We start from the raw sequence: 17736 nt of genomic DNA on the forward strand, positions 1-17736 counted from the left end.
GCACATATGGCCACGAGTCCTCATGGCACACTCAGGAGGAAGGCACCGTTGTCCCCTTCCATTTAGTAGTTGGCAGAACTTCCATCCAGGATGTAGAGAATGTGGATGTTTTGGCCATCGAGGCCCAGCAGGCAGGGCCCCCACACCAGCTGTGGGGTGTGGGATTCTGGCCACCACGTTCCCGTCACAACCACAGGGTGGAGTGGGGAAGCATTGAGATGCCCCCAAGTTGGGGTGTGTGAGACTATCCCTGCCCCAGCTCTCAGAGGAGCCTGTCAGACTCCCTGGGGGTAGAGCTCAGACGTGTCAGGAAGTTCTGCCAGAGGTCAGGCTCCTTTCCTCTCCACGTGCCGTCTCTGCTCTTCCATCCCTTTCCCTCCCCCTCCGCCCCCGTCCAGGCTCTGGATCGTGGGGTGGCTTTGGGGCAGGAGAGCAGGACAAGCTGCCCACAGAGGCCACGAGGCAGCGTATGGGGACGTCTGTGTTTGCAGTGAGTTCTGTTGCCTGGGCCATTGATTAAGGCTTTGAAATTCAAGTGCAGTTCTGCATGGTAGGAATTATTTTAGCCAAGGGGAAAAAATACCAACCCAGAAAAGTGTTTATAACAGGCGCTCACCTCCACCATTAGGAAAAAAGAGTAAGTAAATGACCTGAGTAACAACTTAAAAAAATGTCACATGTTTGGGAACTTCCCAACTACCCGTTGTAGAACACTCCCCGTGGTAACAGAATGATTAAATTGTTCAGTTTGCTGCCTGAGGCCCTTAACGATACAGCAGCTGAATAATGGTGATGACTCTCAGTGATGTGGGGCTTAATTTTGGAACAGATCAAGGCCTTGTTAGTGATGATAAAATGGTGCCATCTGAAAGGGAAGTACTTGCTTTTCAATTTTCCAGGGGATGGAGTGGGGAGAAACACACGGCGGACTCATCCCTAGATGGATGAGGTCACAAACATTCTTGGGTTTATCCTGCCAGAAACGGTTACGGGGTAGAACTAGGGGACTCTCTTGCCCGGCTTACGCTTACAGTAGTATTAGGGGCAGGTTTTGAGTAAGTGTTCATCGCTAGAATTTTTTACCGGAGCAGGTGTATTTTAAGCCTAGATTGGATTAATCTCACATATGCAAAGGTTGAAGCTAAATCAATAGAAGCTGTAGCTCTGTTTGTTTTATTCCAATCTGGGTCCTACAAGCTGATTAAGAACACGATAGTCATCTATCTGATAGAGAGAACCTCGCATGTCCTTTATGTACCCGCCATGCTGCCCTGAGAAGCAGACTTTCAATTCTTAGAAAAGTAAATGGTCACTGCGGCGAACGGTAGGCCTGCCGCTGCGGAGGGGTGTGCGATCTCCATGTCAAGAAAGGGCCGGGATCCCACCAGACAGGGCTCATTAATTTGAGACAGTTGAACCCACAAGCATCGGAGTTCACAATTCAATTACGGAGGGAGATAATCTTCCTGCCGCGGTTTATTTAACCTGCGAGTTCTAATTAATTCTGTTCCACGAGGGAACGCTGCGGAGGGAAGCCTGGGCCCGTAGTCGCAGGGCTGCTTGTCTTCATTCTGGTAAACCGTGCCAGGCATGTGCTCGCGTGAGATACCCTCATCCCGTCTCCCCCACGTTTGGCTGGTTACCTCAGGAGGCGGTGATGGGATAAACAGTCCCTCATGGAGCCAGCGGCACCGCCGAGCAGCTGCTGGGCTGTGATCTGACTCCCCAGAAGCTGCCTGGGGCAACTGCCCCCTTCCCCTTCGCCAGTTTGGACCCTAACGCTACATGACAACAGGTTTGACAGCAAGGAGGGCTCTGATTAGTAAGAGTTGGGTTTTGGGCTGCCCGATGGGGTCCCTGAACACTCTCCCAGTCTCACTCCTTCTAGCACAGCTGATGCCTGTCACTGTCTTCTTGGAGCCAAACCACAACCTGCCCAATGTTCCTTAGTTTCCAGTCTTCCTTCCCAGACTTGCGACAAAGGTGAGGCTAGCAGGTGGCCCGCCCTGCTGGAAAGCTGACCACAGACCACAGGGACGGGGGTGGGACAGAGGAGCTGGCCTTGGGACACGGGCTTCGAAGGGTTGTTACTAGACGCTGCGTGCCGAGTGGTGGCTCATTGGGTACGTTGGGAGGAGCTTGTTGTAGGATTTATTCTGTTATAATTCTGTGTGTCCGTGATGTTTGCCTGGCCAGTCTCAGGGTGAGTGCCGGGCTCCTGGCACTGGGTGTAACGTGCTAGTCAGGACAAGCTGAGTCTTGTGAAGGAAACCGAACATCCCCAGAGCTGGGCGGCTGGAAACAGCGAAGCCTCGTCCGGGTCCAGCTGGGGTCCCAGCCCGTGTCTCTTGCCCTCTAGGACGCACTCTGGGAGTCGTCGGCTGTGGTAGGAGGGAGAGTGGCAGTCGTGGGAGGCCTTCCTCTGGCCGCTCAGTGCTTAGGGTCGGAGTTCACAGGTAGCATTTCCATTCACAGCCCGTTGGCTGAAACACGGTACATTAGGAAGGTCGTGTCCATCACACGCCCAGAGATCCAGGGGCTGGGGTCCTTGGTGACCAGCGGAGTGATGACACATGTGGCTGGACACATCGTGGAGCACGTAGTGTGGCTGGGCAGCAGGTGGTGGGACCGCTGGGAACGGGAGTCACTGTGGCAGTCCTGACACGGCCTTGGTGTGGTTCTGGGGCTCCGGGCCCTCAGCATGTGGTTCTCGGGCATCGTCGTGGGTGTGTGAGTATAACTTCCCGTTGGATGTCCCCCTGTGTCAAGTGCAGTAAATCAGGAACTGCAGGTGTTAGCAAGTCCAGGAGGCCGGCCAGGGCTCTCAGGGTTTGTAACCGAACAGGCAGGTCTCTTGGGTTTCGTTGAGATGCCAGTCTGGACCCGAGACGCTCTGACTCGGCCCATTTGCGTTACTTTGATGGACAGAAACATTTCTTGGCGTGGAGCAAAGACAGCAGCCCTGGTTCTGGGTTTGTGTGTCAGACTTCCCAGGGACATCGGTTCTGCTGCTTTAAAATACATCCTACAAACAAACCTCAGATACTCCTTTTACACGAGACAACCCGGGGCCCAAGGAAGTCCGAGCTCCTGAAGGCTGCCTTTGAAGCTGCTCTCAGAGCACAGGTGCTGCGTTAATTCCTCTACTCGGTTTAAAAACTTGTGGTAAAACACATACGAATAAAATTTACAGTTTCCACCATATTGTAAGTGTCTAGTTCAGTGACATCCCCCACATCCCCCTGGTGGTGCTGCCGTCCCTGTCATCCGCGTCCACAGCTTCTTCCCCGACCGACACGTCCCTGCCCTGCGGCCAGGAGCCTGGCGTCCCCGGGGGCATCTGTCCTGGGTGAGTCCTCTGGGCAGGGGCTATGTCCAGTCTCTCAGCAGCACGCCCCCGGAGGTTAGGTCCCCCACGAGCTACTGTTCCTCCCGCTTGGCTGGGTAACAGTCACCCTCCCCAGATGGTGGGGCCTGTCCCCAGTCTGCCCGCCGTGCGGGGAGTGAATTTACCTGGGGGAGGCGGGAGGCTTGGGTGAACCTGCTGGTCCCTCCATCTTCCCCCACCTGCAGGTTTGGCTCCTGCGGGCCAGTCCACAGAGGGAAGGTTGCCCCAAACCTTTCCAGCTCCTGCTGCAGCCACCGGCTCTCCCCCAGAGGCCGACTGGCCCCCCAGCATCTGAACTTCCCCGCAGTTTCACCGTTGAATCACGTGGGCCAACATCTTTCGAAATCTGTGGGTCGTCCGACCATGGAGGCTGACGATGTTTTCATCACTACAGTTGCTTCTTCTGGAAGTGTTTGCTCAGTCTGCAAGGATAGCAGGGCAGTCTGCGGCCTGCGCGCTCGCCCCGTCCCTCCTGCTAGCGTCCAGACACTGGGGAGCAGCCGGTTGTGAGGGAGACCGTAGCTCAGGATAAGTGGAGACCTTTGTGGTTGCAAGATGTGTATGGGAAATGAGTTATTAATCAGAGGATGAATTGTGGGGAGGTTTCCGTGAGACCGTGGGCACTGGGGGCTTTTTGGTCACTGGGGGAGCGGGAGCTTGGAGTCCTGGAGACAGTAAGGAATTATGTGGGTCACTGGCATCTAACTGATCCAGAACTTCCCACTTTTCCTGTCAAGTTCTGTCCCATAGAAGTGGGAAAAACAGAAATTTTATAAGAAAAGTTGCCTTGCATTTTCAAGAAATGACTTTAGTAGTAGAGAATGAAGAAAATGAAGGAAACAGTTGTTTGATATGAAGTATCAGAGCCAACATAAATAAACAGCATTTGCGTCTATGAAGTTAGAAAGTTAAGTTAGAAATACGGGAAGGAGTCTTGGGGCCAATTTTTTTTGGACGAATGTAGTCTGAGTCCAAGAGAAGAAGGCATGGTGATTTTATTGCTATGAACCTAAAGGACAAATTCAAGGCAAGAGCAAATATTTGTTATTAATAATTAACGAATCAAAGTTGATTTTTCTAGTAGTACCTAAGGTTTATAATTAAAAAATATTAAATGTGTGTTCATTTTAAGATAGAGCCAGTTAGTAAAGTGTAAGGCATACATTTAACACAGAAGTTTTCTTTTTTTTTTTTTCCCAAGAAAAAGAAAATAAGGGATGGGAGACAAATGCGCAGAGAGATTTGCGAGGCCTGAAGGCAGGTGCTCTGCAAAGTGTAGTTTTCAAGACCCTGCTGTTCCTGCATCTCCCGGTTCAGCCAAAGCTCTCAAAATGGGGGCCTTTAGAGAGGTGGGTCTGCAGACCTCAGGGCTGACCATGAGCCCACAGCCTGCGTGGGACCTGCAGCAGGTGTTTCTCTAGTCCCGCCTGGCAAGTGTCCCTATTTGCCACGGGAGTGACTGAGGCACACTGTTAACCTTGCCCTGCTGGCATCCCCCGGGAGGTGTCCTCACGGGAGGGCACGTGTCACTCCCTGTGGCTTCCGGGTGACCCCAGCCTCTGACACCACCCCCCCACCAAGACTGCAGTGGGACGGCAGAACTCGCTTTTCTGTCCTGAAGCCCGTGGCCACACCTGCTGACGACATGGGCTCTGTCCTCCCAGGTGTGGTGGCCATGGTCTCTGCGTGCTGAGCAGGACATCATGGCAATAGTATTAGCGTGTCAGTGACCGCGGAGCCCTGAGGATTGCCTCTGGGACATCAGGCAAGCACTGCTTGGAGCTCACCACAGTGCCATGGTCGGGTTGGAGGGATGACGGCACGCGTCGCCTGAGAACGGATATGCCCATCAGCAGGCTTCTGGGGGGACGGAGGTTACTCTGCGTCGTCTGAACTGGATGCACAGCTTGGAACACAGGTGACACTGTGGACACCCTGACGGTCTTCAGCTCTGTCGGTTAGCCCTCGGCGTTCGTCTTTTTGCCGATGGCCTTAGACGTGCTCTCCATTTCCTCCAGCAGCTGCAACGCTTTTTGTTTGGTGATGCTCACGGCAGAACTCACAACCCCCAAGACACAGGGAACAAACACAGAGTTCAACAGAAGCCGGGCCAGAAGGGGCTTGTGGGCGGCCTCACGCCAATGCTCTCAGGCAGCTGTCGATGTCTGTGTCTGCCTGCCGTTCCTTCCAGGGTCCTAGATGCATGGTCTCTGTGTATCATGGACGTCTGTCTGTCCACTGGTCCATCCACCACTGTATGGCACATGGAGACATCTGGAACTGTGTTTCTAAGGTTCTTTGCAGAGCTCAGTGCCTGTGATGGCGCAGCCCCCACCCTGCCCATAAGAGCCGCCTCAGCAGCCTGCTTCCCTCTGTCCCTGTCCCTACCCACAGCAGCAGCATGCCCCAGACCTGCCGCACGCTTCCGTGGCAGACACAGCTGTAAGGCACCGCTGTTGTCTGGCACCGCTGCTGCCCCTCGTGGGAGTGCCCGCTCCACTCATCCAGGTCCTCTTCCCGGCCCTGTGTCACCTCTGCGGTCGGGGTGGCAGAGAGTGACCAGCAGCCACAACGCCACAGGAGACAAAATTGCATGCTATTTCCAACGACTTTGCTTTCCGTGAACCTCAGGCTGGGGACGTGTGCGTACATGTGTATGGGCTCATGGGTGTGCACTGAGTGTAGGGGGACAAAAGTGGAACTGTACTTGGACGTGAGGATGAAGATCTCACATGTGAAGGTCACAGGGGAGGCAGCATGGTTGGCTGGGAAACGACCCTGTGAGGTTGGGGAGAATTGCAGACCCGCCGTGCTCCCTGCGCTGTTGCTGAACGTGGCAGGCCTGGCTCCCTCGCCTGCCAAGGACCGTGACCTGCAGAGTCACGTGTGGGACGACCACGTGGAGGCTGCTTCATCTTTGACATGCCTCCTGCCGTGGTGTTTGCATGTTTTCCGGATCCATGACACCTTTGTCTCTATCGCACGACCTGCCTCAGTCCCATGATCAGTGCCCTCCTCCCTGATTTCACGTGCCTCTGTGAGGTACCGACACACGTTCTGCCCAGACACCGTCCGGGTTCACGCTGCTATGGCACCCTGCCCCTTGCAGACCTGGCCCAGGCAGTGTGTGTGTAGAAGCTTCTGGAACATGCGCTGCGTTGACGTGATGAGTAAGTGTCATGTGCCTCTGGGGACCGCCTGAGGCTCTCCCCTCTTGCAGTGCCTAGACTGCCACCACGTGTCACTGCATGTGAGCCAGAGTCTGGACCCCCATTGGCCTACCCAGCGCCCTCGCCAGGCCTCTGGTCCCCACCAACCCTTTACTGTGCTGTTCTGATCTCAAGCAAACCCCTTCAGTATTTCAGAGGAAGAAAACTGGATTTCTAGCCACTGTGTCCAACATGAAGCCATCCCGGCTGCCCCACACGCCGCCGGAGCCAGGCCTCCTTCCCGACACCGGGTGCCTCTTTGTTGCGGGGAAGCAAGGAGGGAAGCGCGCAGCGGGGGGCGGCCGCCTGCCACCGCAGGAACACGTGTACCCTGGCGTATCATGTCACTGCGCACTGCGGGGAATAGTAATGAATAGTTGGGACCACAATGATGCGCATTGTTGATGTTTGTTAAAATAAAGATATTCAATTTATAATAAAAGGGATTAAAAGCTTAATTCATGGCTATGTTAATATTTGCCTGCGAGCGCTCAGATAAAGGGTGACGCGCCTTATCACCGCGAACACCTGCGCGCACAGGTTCCTCCGCCGAGATCTCCGTGGGATTGTCTGTTTTACAGAGCTTAAACTTCCATTTCCCCGAACAATGAGATCATTCGTTTACAGATATAGATAGGCTCTCCTCACTCCAACTCTATGCTGAGAGGAGTACGGTGACTTGGGCTACAGACCCGCGGATTAATTGCCGCTGTGATCCGCGCGATCCGCCGCGCTTCTCCCCCCGCGGCCGCCCGCGAGCCCGCAGGTGCCAGCCAGCCGCGCCTGTGCGCTCCCGCTGTGCTCGCCTCCTGGATGCGCGCCCCGCGCCCCCAGGCGCTCACGCCAGCCCTGGGGTGCGGGGGGTGGGGTGTGCAGCTTGGTGGGAGCGCCTGGTTACGGGTCCGCATGGGTGGCTCCGTGTCTAAAGTGTCGTGGGCGGAGGGTGAGGGGGTGAGGGGCTCTGCTCTCTGCAGATTGAGGACAATTCTCCGGGTTAAGAGTCCTGACGGAGAGTGAACACACGTTTGTGAGCAACTCTAGGTGATCATCCTGGGCTAGTCGCCCGGGAGACGCAGCTTTGGGAAAACCAGCAGAGAGAAAGCCGCCCCACGTACTAAGGTGCCATCTTCATGTCTCAGGGTATGTGTTATGTAGATGGTAGACTCTTGACATGTCTAACGATCTGGCTTGTATCAGTGTCCTGGGGCTGGAACAGAGCCCCCGCCTGGGCGGGCTGCTCCACGCACCTGCTCTCCCCCAGTCCTGGAGGCGCAGGCCCGGCATCAGGGTCCTGGGGTGCACGCAGGCCCGTGCTCCCTCAGAAGGCGCCCGGGAAGGGGGTCCAGCATACGTCCAGTGTCCCCATGGCATTCCCTGTGGTCTCTGCTGTGTCCTCACCTCCCCTTTTGTAAGGACGCCATCCTTGGATGAGGACCACCGGCCCCCAGTTGACCTCAACTCATCCAGTTCCGTCTGCACGACCTTGTTTCCGAATGAGGTCACGGCCTGCACTTTGGGGGGTGAGGGCTTGAAGAGAGGGTCACCGAGGATGTGACTCTGCCTCTCGTACTGGTGTTAGCAGCCAGAGTTTTGGGAGAGGCACATGGCAGAGACGGGCAGGAGGCCGGCGGTCAGAGGGGATGCTGCCACCCCAGGGAGGCAAAGATGAGAAGAAATAGGGACTGGCCAACAGTCACCTGAACAAGGAGCCAACCCTACCAACCCGGCCGTAAGTGGATGCTGGGATGCGGGGCAGACCCAGGATTCCCTGTGTCTCCATATGTGGAGGAGGGGACAGGCCTTCTGGTGGCCAGCGGTACCATCTACTGAAGTCCGAGAACTGGCCCCTGGATGGAGACAGTCTGACTACTGCGGTGGTGCTGGTGGTGCTCCCTCCCCGCCACACGGTGGCTCGGGGCCACGTACGCGTTTCCAGGAGTCACCTGTCCCAGACCTGTGGCATGAGCGGGGCTCCAAGAGCACACAGGTCTTGCAGCCGTCTGGAGAGCTTCCCGGGGTCCCTCCGTCGTGCCGGGCCCCATGCTGGCCTCCTGTATTCATTGCACAGGGGGGTCCCCTCCTGGGAGCAGCCCTGGGCCCGCTGTCTCGATAAAAGTGGGCATTGAGTGGTTTTCTCCACGGTCTGCTTCTGTGGGGTTTGGCCCCATCGGCTTGGGTCCAGAGGGCCTGCTGTCAGCCTTACGTGCCGCCAGCTCCTTCCGCAGAGACGGTGAAAGCATCTGGAAGGACGAGTGGGAGAAGGCCATGCAGATAAGAGGGAACAGGACCGGCTGAGCTGTAAATAAGGTCCAGTTAAGCTCTGGGCCTGGGAGCCGGTCTCAGCAGCACCGTTAGTGGAGGTGGGGGGCTGTGCCCTTGGATGCCAGGACATCCGGCTTTTGGGGGCTCGAAGCCGTATGCGCAGATGGTGGGACATAGACCTGGCCGGGAAGGTTGGGCTGACCTGCTTGTATACGGTTTTGACAGCGAGCAGAAGCGTGTGAAGGGACCCGTAGGCCTGCGGTGAGTGGCGGCCCAAACTCCTAAGGAGGCGGAGTTGACAGGGGATGCGGGCAGGTGGCCGCCAGGGGCGGGTGGGGAAGCAGACTCGCCGCGGCCTGTGTCCCTGTGGGAGGATGCGGGAGGCAGCCTCATGGCTGGTCTTGTCCTCGGGCGTCCGGCAGTGGGGAGCAGGACACCCCATCTGTCAGTGTTGTCCACACGTGTGAACTAATCCGTATGCAGAGTCAAAGTGTTTATTTTTTTTTTAAAGTCACCTTTACCCACGTACATAATGGGTTCTTGACGGAGGATGCTAAACCATGTGCAGTCAGGACCGCGGGACGACACGGGATGCCCGGGGCTGCTCGTCGCGGGGAATCCGTCTGATGATCGCATGGAGGGGCCACGGGGCGCGGGGTCGTACGAAGAGCTCTGACTTTCCGGAGATGATTCCGTGTTCCGCTGAGCGGCTCTGACAAGCAGGTCAGTACCTAGCTGCGGGGGGTCAAATTCAAGTTAATGCAAATTAGATACCTTACAGCTTTAGATTCTCAGTGACACTAGCCGCATCTCAAGTGTTCAGAGCGCCGCATGGGGGTCCCGGCCACCCTGTCGGACGGAGCGGGTGTGGGACGGTTCCCTCACCGCAGAAAGTCCGCTCGCCCCCGCAGACCCCACCTCTGCAGGCCGATGATCTAGACACACGACGGGATGATCTGCTGCAGTTGTTTATGTCCCAGAATAAAGCAACCTCCGTGTAACTGCAGCCTCCCTGTTTCCCTTGTCACTGCCTAGGCAGGAAAGATCTATTTTTCTATTTTAGGTGGGAAATTGTCAAAATAGATTTTTAAAAAGTCTATGTAAAAAAAAAATATTGGGCACCTGGGTGGCCCAGTTGTTAGGCGGCTGCCTTCAGCTTGGGTCATGGTCCCAGGGTCCTGGGATCGAGCCCCACGTTGGGCTCCCTGCTCGGCGGGAGGCCTGCTTCTCCGTCTTCCACTCCCCCTCCTTGTGTTCCCTCTCTCGCTGTGTCTCTCTCTGTAAGATAAATAAATAAAATCTTAAAAAAAACCTGTTAAAAAATTTATTCATTTATTTTTGAGAGTGAGAGAAAGAGTGGGTGGGTGAGGGGCTGTGGGAGAGACTCTCCAGCAGACGCCCCACTGAGCAGGGAGCCCTACGGGGGGCTCGATCTATGGCCCTGAGATCACGACCTGAGCTGAAATCCCGAGTCAGACACCCCAGGCGCCCCTAGAGAGTCTATTTTAGTTCTTTAGATAGAAAAAGGTCGAGGTGAAACTTTGGAACAGTGGTAGGAGAGAATATTTAACGTCAATGAGAGTAAAACTGCAGCTGGCAAACTGTGGGGTGTAACGGAGCGAAACCATGAGTGTCAAGATGCCGAGTGCTTCCGAGCCGGAGCGGTGTTTGTTGGTAACTAAGTTTCAACCACAAGGCAAGAGGAAGCTGATCTAGAGTCCTGTAGGCCTCGTCCGGGGCTCCCTCGCTCTGGGAGTCATCAGCTTCGTTAGGTGCTAACAGCACTGCGGTGGCCGCGGGCTGGGGAGCCCCATACTTTGTTTCCTCCCTCAGTTCTGCTGCGGACAAGCTGTGTGCCCTGGAGGAGCCCCCCAGCATCTCTGAGCCTCGGTTTTCTTCATGAGGAGGGGCCCGTGGCAGCTCCCTCAGAGGCTCTTGTCGGAGCGGGATGGCCTGACAGGTGCAGCAGGGTTAGCCCGGGACCGGGCTCGCATACACCGTCGGCAGGGAGTGCACCTGGCACCCTTGGTGGCGGCCACTGGGCAGCTGCGGTCAGGTCCGGGATGAATTTCAAACTTCTGTCTTCATGGCCAGATCGTGGCTTCTGGGGCAGGCTTAGAATTGGGTGCCCCTCAAAGCAGCTTTCTTTTCCTATTTATGTAGCATTCACCTAAAAGAAAGATTCACTAGCCTTTGAAACAGAAAACTGAATGAAGTGATCAGAGACTCCAAAGGTTGAGGTTTTCTGATGAGAGTGGTTTCATTTCATGCCTAAAACCGACCTGCACGGGTGGCGTCAGTCTGACAGCCGCACCTGAGCTGTCCCCCGATGCCCGCGGCTGAGCTGTCCCCGATGCCCGCAGCTGAGCTGTCCCCTGATGGATGCCCACGGCTGAGCTGTCCCCCAATGCCCATGGCTGAGCTGTCCCCCGATGCTCGCAGCTGAGCTGTCCCCTATGCCCGTGGCTGAGCTGTCCCCTGATGTCCATGGCCGAGCTGTCCCCCAGTGCCCGCCCCAGACCACGCTTGCTCACCTCACATTGGTGAGCCCGGCGGCCCCAGGGGTGGGTAGATGTCCCTCGTGTGGCGTCTGAGTTTTGCCAGCATGCGTCACAGGACGATAAAGATTGGCTGGATGGGCAAGAGAGGGGATCTGAGGTCAGATTGGGATGCGCTGGTTCCGCTGAAGACAGAAACGTGGCTGCAGAGCCACAGCTATGGTCTCCGTGTGCAGGAGGGGCGTGGCCAGAGCCCAGTGAGTGGCCAGAGGTTGAGGAGCAAGCTGCCCTCCAGGACGCTGCCGCGGCGGGTGTGGACAGCAGGGGAGGGACGGAGAGTCTGGGTAGGACAGCTGCGGGTTGTCACTGGGGCAGCAGTCACCTCAGGAAGGGACTCTGGAAAAGCCCCGCGGGGCACTATGGACGGGCTTTCTCATTCCAGCCCGAAGAACGGGGCGGAGATAATGCCCTTCGGTGTTGACCGTGAACCTGATGGCGCTCCCAGCTCTGACAGCCCAGGACTGCTCCCTGTCACCTTCAGTTGTTCGGCCCTGACTCTGGCTGAGCCATCCCCTCTCCCGCCCTTCTCTGTGGCCACATTGGTCACCCTGAGTTCTAGCTCAGAAGGGCAAGCAGAAGTGTAACAGGGGACGTCCCCAATAGCTTGCTGAAGGCGTACCACGCACTGTTCTTCCTCCCTGGCCTCTGCCTGTCCCCCGACTGACGTCGGTAGGGACAGTGTGATGGGAGGCATTCTGCGTGGAAGGACCCACGTCTGTGACGCTCAGGGGCCTCTTGCTCCAGATTCTGTCGTGGGAGGGAGAGTCACTCCCGGTCCAGGGCTCCTCGCACCAGCCGCCTGCTGCTCAGGGCCACGAGTGGTGCTTCTGGGGTAGGACAGGGGACCATAGTGACAGGACGGGGGCTGGAGACTCACTGAGCGAGTAGGATGGATAGAACAGCCAGAACTTACTTTGAATATAAGATTCCTATTAAATTTATCTTTACATAAAGCAAGTTTGGCTTAGTTGACCTGTTAAATGGCGTAATTTCTGTGAACTGTTTCCTTATCTGTGGAATGGGCACAGTGATAGCCCTTGGAAGCTGTTGTGAGACGTGCGTAGCACAGCACCTGGCTTGGCATGTGGGGCTGACTGAGTGAAGGACAAGGTAGTCTGCTTTTTATTTTTGCAAAGATCTAATTCTTATTTTGCTTTGTTTTATGGGTGGATCCTCATTCCGACAATTTATACTTAATTTAAATAATAATGAAAATGATCAACATTTTTTTGATAAATGGGGCTAATTTTCTGATTCTCTGGTATAAAGTAAATCCTGGAATAAGTCTGACATGTCTTTATCCAAATTTCACTTTTCACTTTTGGTTTGTAAGTGATGTCAAGTGTGCCTTTGGCCTTCTGTAGAGCGGGAGAAAATACTTCTATGTGCGTGTGTGTGTGCGTGTGTGCTCGCGTGCACATGTGTGTGGCTGTGGTGCCTTTAAAAGCCGGTCAGTCCCTCCAGGTGACAGAGGAATAAATACAGACCGAGAGGAACGATTTAAGAGCCATTTCTGTGCGGCGTTGTAGACGACACAGCTCAGATCTGCCTCGGACTGGACATTTTTAAAGATAACGATGTTTATAGGAAGATGGGCTTCTTTTTCCTCCTCTTTCATTTACGCAGAATGACTTTTTCTTTAACCGCTGGAACTTTTGTTATGCTAATCAGGAGGGATGATTTTCAATTCAATTCAATGTCACCTGGGCCTGGTCAGTGGCTCCCTTCTGTGGTGTCTCTGGGGACCGTCATCGTCTTCTAAGCCATAATTTAGTTGGAGCTGCTGTCAGTTTCCTGTGCTCAGTCCGTTTGCCGAGATATTGCAGACCTGTCGTCCTGCTGATGGTCATGACGAGGTGGGAGCACACCTCTCGGGCCCGCCCTCCACCTGCCTCGTGGCCCAGAATTGGGTCCCCTGGCCTCTGGCCGCTGTCCTGTTCCCAGAGTAGTTTGTGGCGAGTCTGGGTTCGAAGCTTGGCTCTGTGGGGACCTGTGGAGCATGCTCAGTGCCACTGCTCAGTAATTAATTAGTGACTTCAGCCAGGTGGACAGGCCGGGCCCTGGATGCCGCTGCCTTCACTCTGGCCCAAACTGGGAGAAATGAGATTCCAAACCCACACTTTGAACCTTGACACAGCAGCCCCAGCCAAGAAGAGTGTTTTATGATCAGTTTTACCAGCCGTCATGGACGTCCACAAACAGGCGTGTCCGTGCCCTGGTCCCATCTGCTGGTGGAGGAAGGCTGGGCCTTGAGTGGTTTTCCAGCAGGAAAGAGGGACATATACGTGCTGGGGTGAGGCGGGACCTCTTTGGCTTCTGAGCGGCTGGGCAGCCAGGGCAGCAGGGAGGAGACCCGCCAGGATACCTGGGCGTCCCCGAGGTTTCTCTCCTGTTGGGGGAAGCTGCGGGATCTCTGGGTCAGGCCCTAGAAGTTCACGTCGGTCTCATAATTGAGGGCGATTCATTACGGTGGACTCAGAAAAATCCACGTTCCTGTAGCATGTGAAGGTGGTGTCAGCAAGGATGCGGAGGAGACAGACGGAGAGATCCCCTCGTCCGCAGCGTCTCTGGGCGCTCAGATTTGGGGGTGCTCCGTGCTGCTCCTTTAGGCCGTCTGCAGCGAGTTAAGCTGACCCTAACGTTGGGCACTTTCCTTCACGTTCCCAGGTTGGGCCTTGGTGTCCTTGTCGGGAAATGGGGCTGTCTTCAGCAAGCCCTAACCCGCTGGTCTGCAGTGTGGGGATAACCGCACGAGCCAGTCTAAGCCCCGCACGACTGTGGCCCTGAAAGCCGACATTCCTGCTCCAGTTGAGTCACGGCGGGCGCAGGCGGGGACTGTGTGGCCTCTGAGCCCGCTGCAGTATGGGGTTGGTTCTCATGGTTCTCCAGTCCCTGGGTATGCTCCCTCCAGCCCCCAACCTTCCTCTCCTCAGTCCCACTTCCCTCTCCATTTCCTTATGCTTTTCTCATGCTCCGGATGGCCAGAGCCTCCGGGAACGATCGTTGACAGGAGCCCCGTCCCATTAGCAGTTCATGGCGACAGGCGGTCCCTGCACTCTTGAGCAGAAGCTCTTACCTCCAGATGTCCTTAAAAAAACACCCTAAAAATATGGTCTTGTCATCAGTGGAGAAACCCTGGTCTTTGACTGTCTCTGTCACGCTTCCGGACACGATCCTGCCGAATTGTTCTAGGACTCAGACGCCGCATCGTCAGCGTAGGTGTTCGCTGTCCCTGATGTCTGGAAGTGGGCGCACTGAGATTTCCCTCTAACAAGGCTGGGGCCAAGGGGTCCAGATGCTGGGTGTTCCCCACGGTCTCTGTCTGGTCTTCTCTGCCTCCAGACCAAGGGCAGCGGGATGACAACTCACACAGCCTCCTGTTTTGTTCCTTCTTGTTTCTGTGGCAAAGGACACGTGGGCTGCACGAGGCTGATGAGGGCTTGGATCTGACCTGTGTGGCGTCGGAGGCCATCACTCCCGTCAATACACTATGTGCCTTCGCCGAAGGGCGTGTTCTCCACCCACCAGCCCCGTGAGCTTGGCAGGGACGCCGAATGCTTACCTGTGCCACTAGGCAATGGCTGTCCCCAGAGTCCCGTCCTCCCTGGCCCTGAGCTCTAGAGCTGAAACCTCGTGGCCTGGCCTCCTGCCGGCTGGAAATCGTGCATAACAGCTCTGCCTGGGACGACAGTGTCAGCTAAAGGTCTCAGAGAAAGAGGAGAGCCTTGAGGACGCATGGTCAGCTGTGGGTCACGTGAAACCATGTTTCTGGGGGTGATGCTGGGGGTATTTTGGGGATAGCTGCGCCTCTCCGCTCAGAAGCTGAGTGACTCCCAGGAGATTCCTTAATGTCTCTGGGCCTCCGTCTCCTTGTTTGGAAAGTAAAGGTTGTCAGATTGTGAAGTGACAGAAGGGAGGGAATAGAGCTCGGGAGCTGCTTCAAGAGCGATCGGGTGTCAGCTCAGACCGTGCCTCGAAATGTGGGTGCCTTAGTGACGCTAGCGCCACATGGGGGTCTAGAGCGCGTTAACTGTACCTACGTGTTACCTGTGTCTTGGGAAGGTGTATCTGTGTCTTGGTCCTAGTATGGCCACGAGGCCAACACCCAAGTTAGAAAAGGGCCAGACATTTGGGTTCACTAACCTCCGTCCAGGCCCACCGGATGCCTGGACACTGTTTCAGCAGACACAGGGCTGTGCTCTAGTTTGTTGAAAGGGGTGTCAGGCGACAGCAGCCGCGGTTGAATTGTCGGATCGTTGCCGGTCGGCAGGGTGTGGCCGGTGAGCGTCTGTTCCGCCGTAGCGAGTGGGAGGCGCTGAGGCCCTGCTTATAACCTACTCCCCACGTCAGTGCTTTTCCCGCGTGCCCCTCGGCGGGTCCCCTCCCGAGCGGGTGCAAATGAAGGTCCCCACCTTCCCTGGTCGTTACTCATAGCAGGAAGGCCCCTTCTGCGTCCTGGGCACCAAATGGGCCACCGGTGGGGAGCAGCGTCCCACGATTCTTGTGTGTCTGCCCTAGGGACCCGGTGGGGCCTGTTGCCAGTGCCAGAAGGGACAAGGGCCCAGCACAGTGGGACTGGGGGCCGAAGGAGATGGGCTGCTTGGCTCTCCTGGCCCCCCATGCACGACCCAGGCATAGACTGCTCCCTGGCTGAGGTCGAATGGGCTTCCCAGGCAGAGAGAAGCCTTCTGTAGAGGTTGGGAAGGAAGGTAAGTGTCCGAGGGCACAGTGGAGCCCGGAGACAGTGAAGGCAAGTGGGACCAGATGGTCAAGGGTCAAGCAGGGGACACCAGCCAATGTCACAGGCTGTAGGTGTCCCAGTCTGCTTCTGAGCAGAGAATGGGTATGGAATTTCCCCTGTGAGGGCGGCTCCTAGGGCAGGGAAGAGGCTGCAGCCGGGGCCGTTCTGGAAGCGGTAGACAGTTGGGTCACCAGCAGATGGACTCGGGGCTGAGGGCTAGGCTGGGAGCGAGAGGCATGTGGCATACGAACAGGACTTGGTGACTGGCTGGGAAAGGAGGTACAGACAAGAGAGCATAACGAAAGGACCAGGTGGCCCCGTGGCCTGTTGCTTTGTCCTGAGCTCCTGCTTCCTTGGCCCTCGGCACCAGATTAGGTCCTGCCCATCTTCTTGGGGTGCAAAGCCTTGTGAACCACCCGACAGGAAGCCAGGGTGGACGGGGAAGGGGCTGTCACCCGTGTGTACAACTCCTTAGAAATGCTAACATTGCACCAGAGGACCCAGAATAAGACGCAACAGACCGGGAAGGCCCCAGGGGACACACCTGCTTGGGAGAAAACGTGGTGTCGTTAGCAGGGACCTTAGCGCTGGCCCACGGGGCAGCCCCAGTCTGCGGACAGGCCAGGTTTGTAGCAAGTGGCCAGTACGCTTGGGCACAACCCTCACAGTTCATGGCCGGTGAAAATTCAGTCATTCTTTTTCGATTTTTACTTTACCCTCTGTGTCGGGTCCAGGGTTCCTTTCATTGAGGAGTGACCAGACAGCTACACAGGGACAAATGTCTCTGTGTATTGTCCGTCCTGCAGCCTCATTCTTGACTCCTGGTGGTGCTTTACAGGAGCCCCTAGCCCTTTGGCTCGCGAGGTCTTGTGTGAAGGGCAGCCCTGGTACAGTTCTGCCTGTTGTGCACTCGAGGGCCTTCCTTGTCACGAAGTAGCAGCCACTGCCACCAGTGCACCAGGACCCCGGGGACAAGACAGCCCCCGCCCAGCAGACCGTGGTGCAACACCTGTCTTATGTCGGAAACCTTCCTTTCTGCTCTAAAAATGGCAAGTGGCTCATAACGTCATCTCAGCCACACACTTTCGGGGAAAGAAATCCAGAAAGCTTGTAAACATGTCAAAAGTCCTGTTTCTGTGAGACTTCCCCCTTGTCCTACAGATGGTCTTTCCCCTTTATCCCTAAACTGAGAGCAGCCTTGGAGAGGAACAGAGACGTGACCCACTCGTTCAGAGTTTCGACCTTCTCTCTGGGGAGGTCCGGCCTCCCTGGTTCACAGGGATGTTCGAAATGTGGCTTTTAACTCAAATCTGATTTAAACGTTGATCATTTCAACAAACTGCAATTAGTGTACCATCCATAAACAAGCCCTGTAGTCTGTCGCTTTGTTATAATTGGAGAACTGAGTTGTCAGAGTTAAATCTGTTTTGGGAGTTCGAGGAGATCCAATCCCATCAGGTGCTGGTAAAACCCAGTGCAGGATGTCCGCTCGCCCAGGGTCACTGTCAGGTCCCCTGCCCCCGGACCTCTGCACACTTGCTCACTCTCAGAGTCTGCGAGGGAGAACGAGTTTCTGCC

This window comes from Lutra lutra, chromosome 3 (assembly GCF_902655055.1).
Source record: "Lutra lutra chromosome 3, mLutLut1.2, whole genome shotgun sequence".
NCBI classification, from domain to species: domain Eukaryota; kingdom Metazoa; phylum Chordata; class Mammalia; order Carnivora; family Mustelidae; genus Lutra; species Lutra lutra.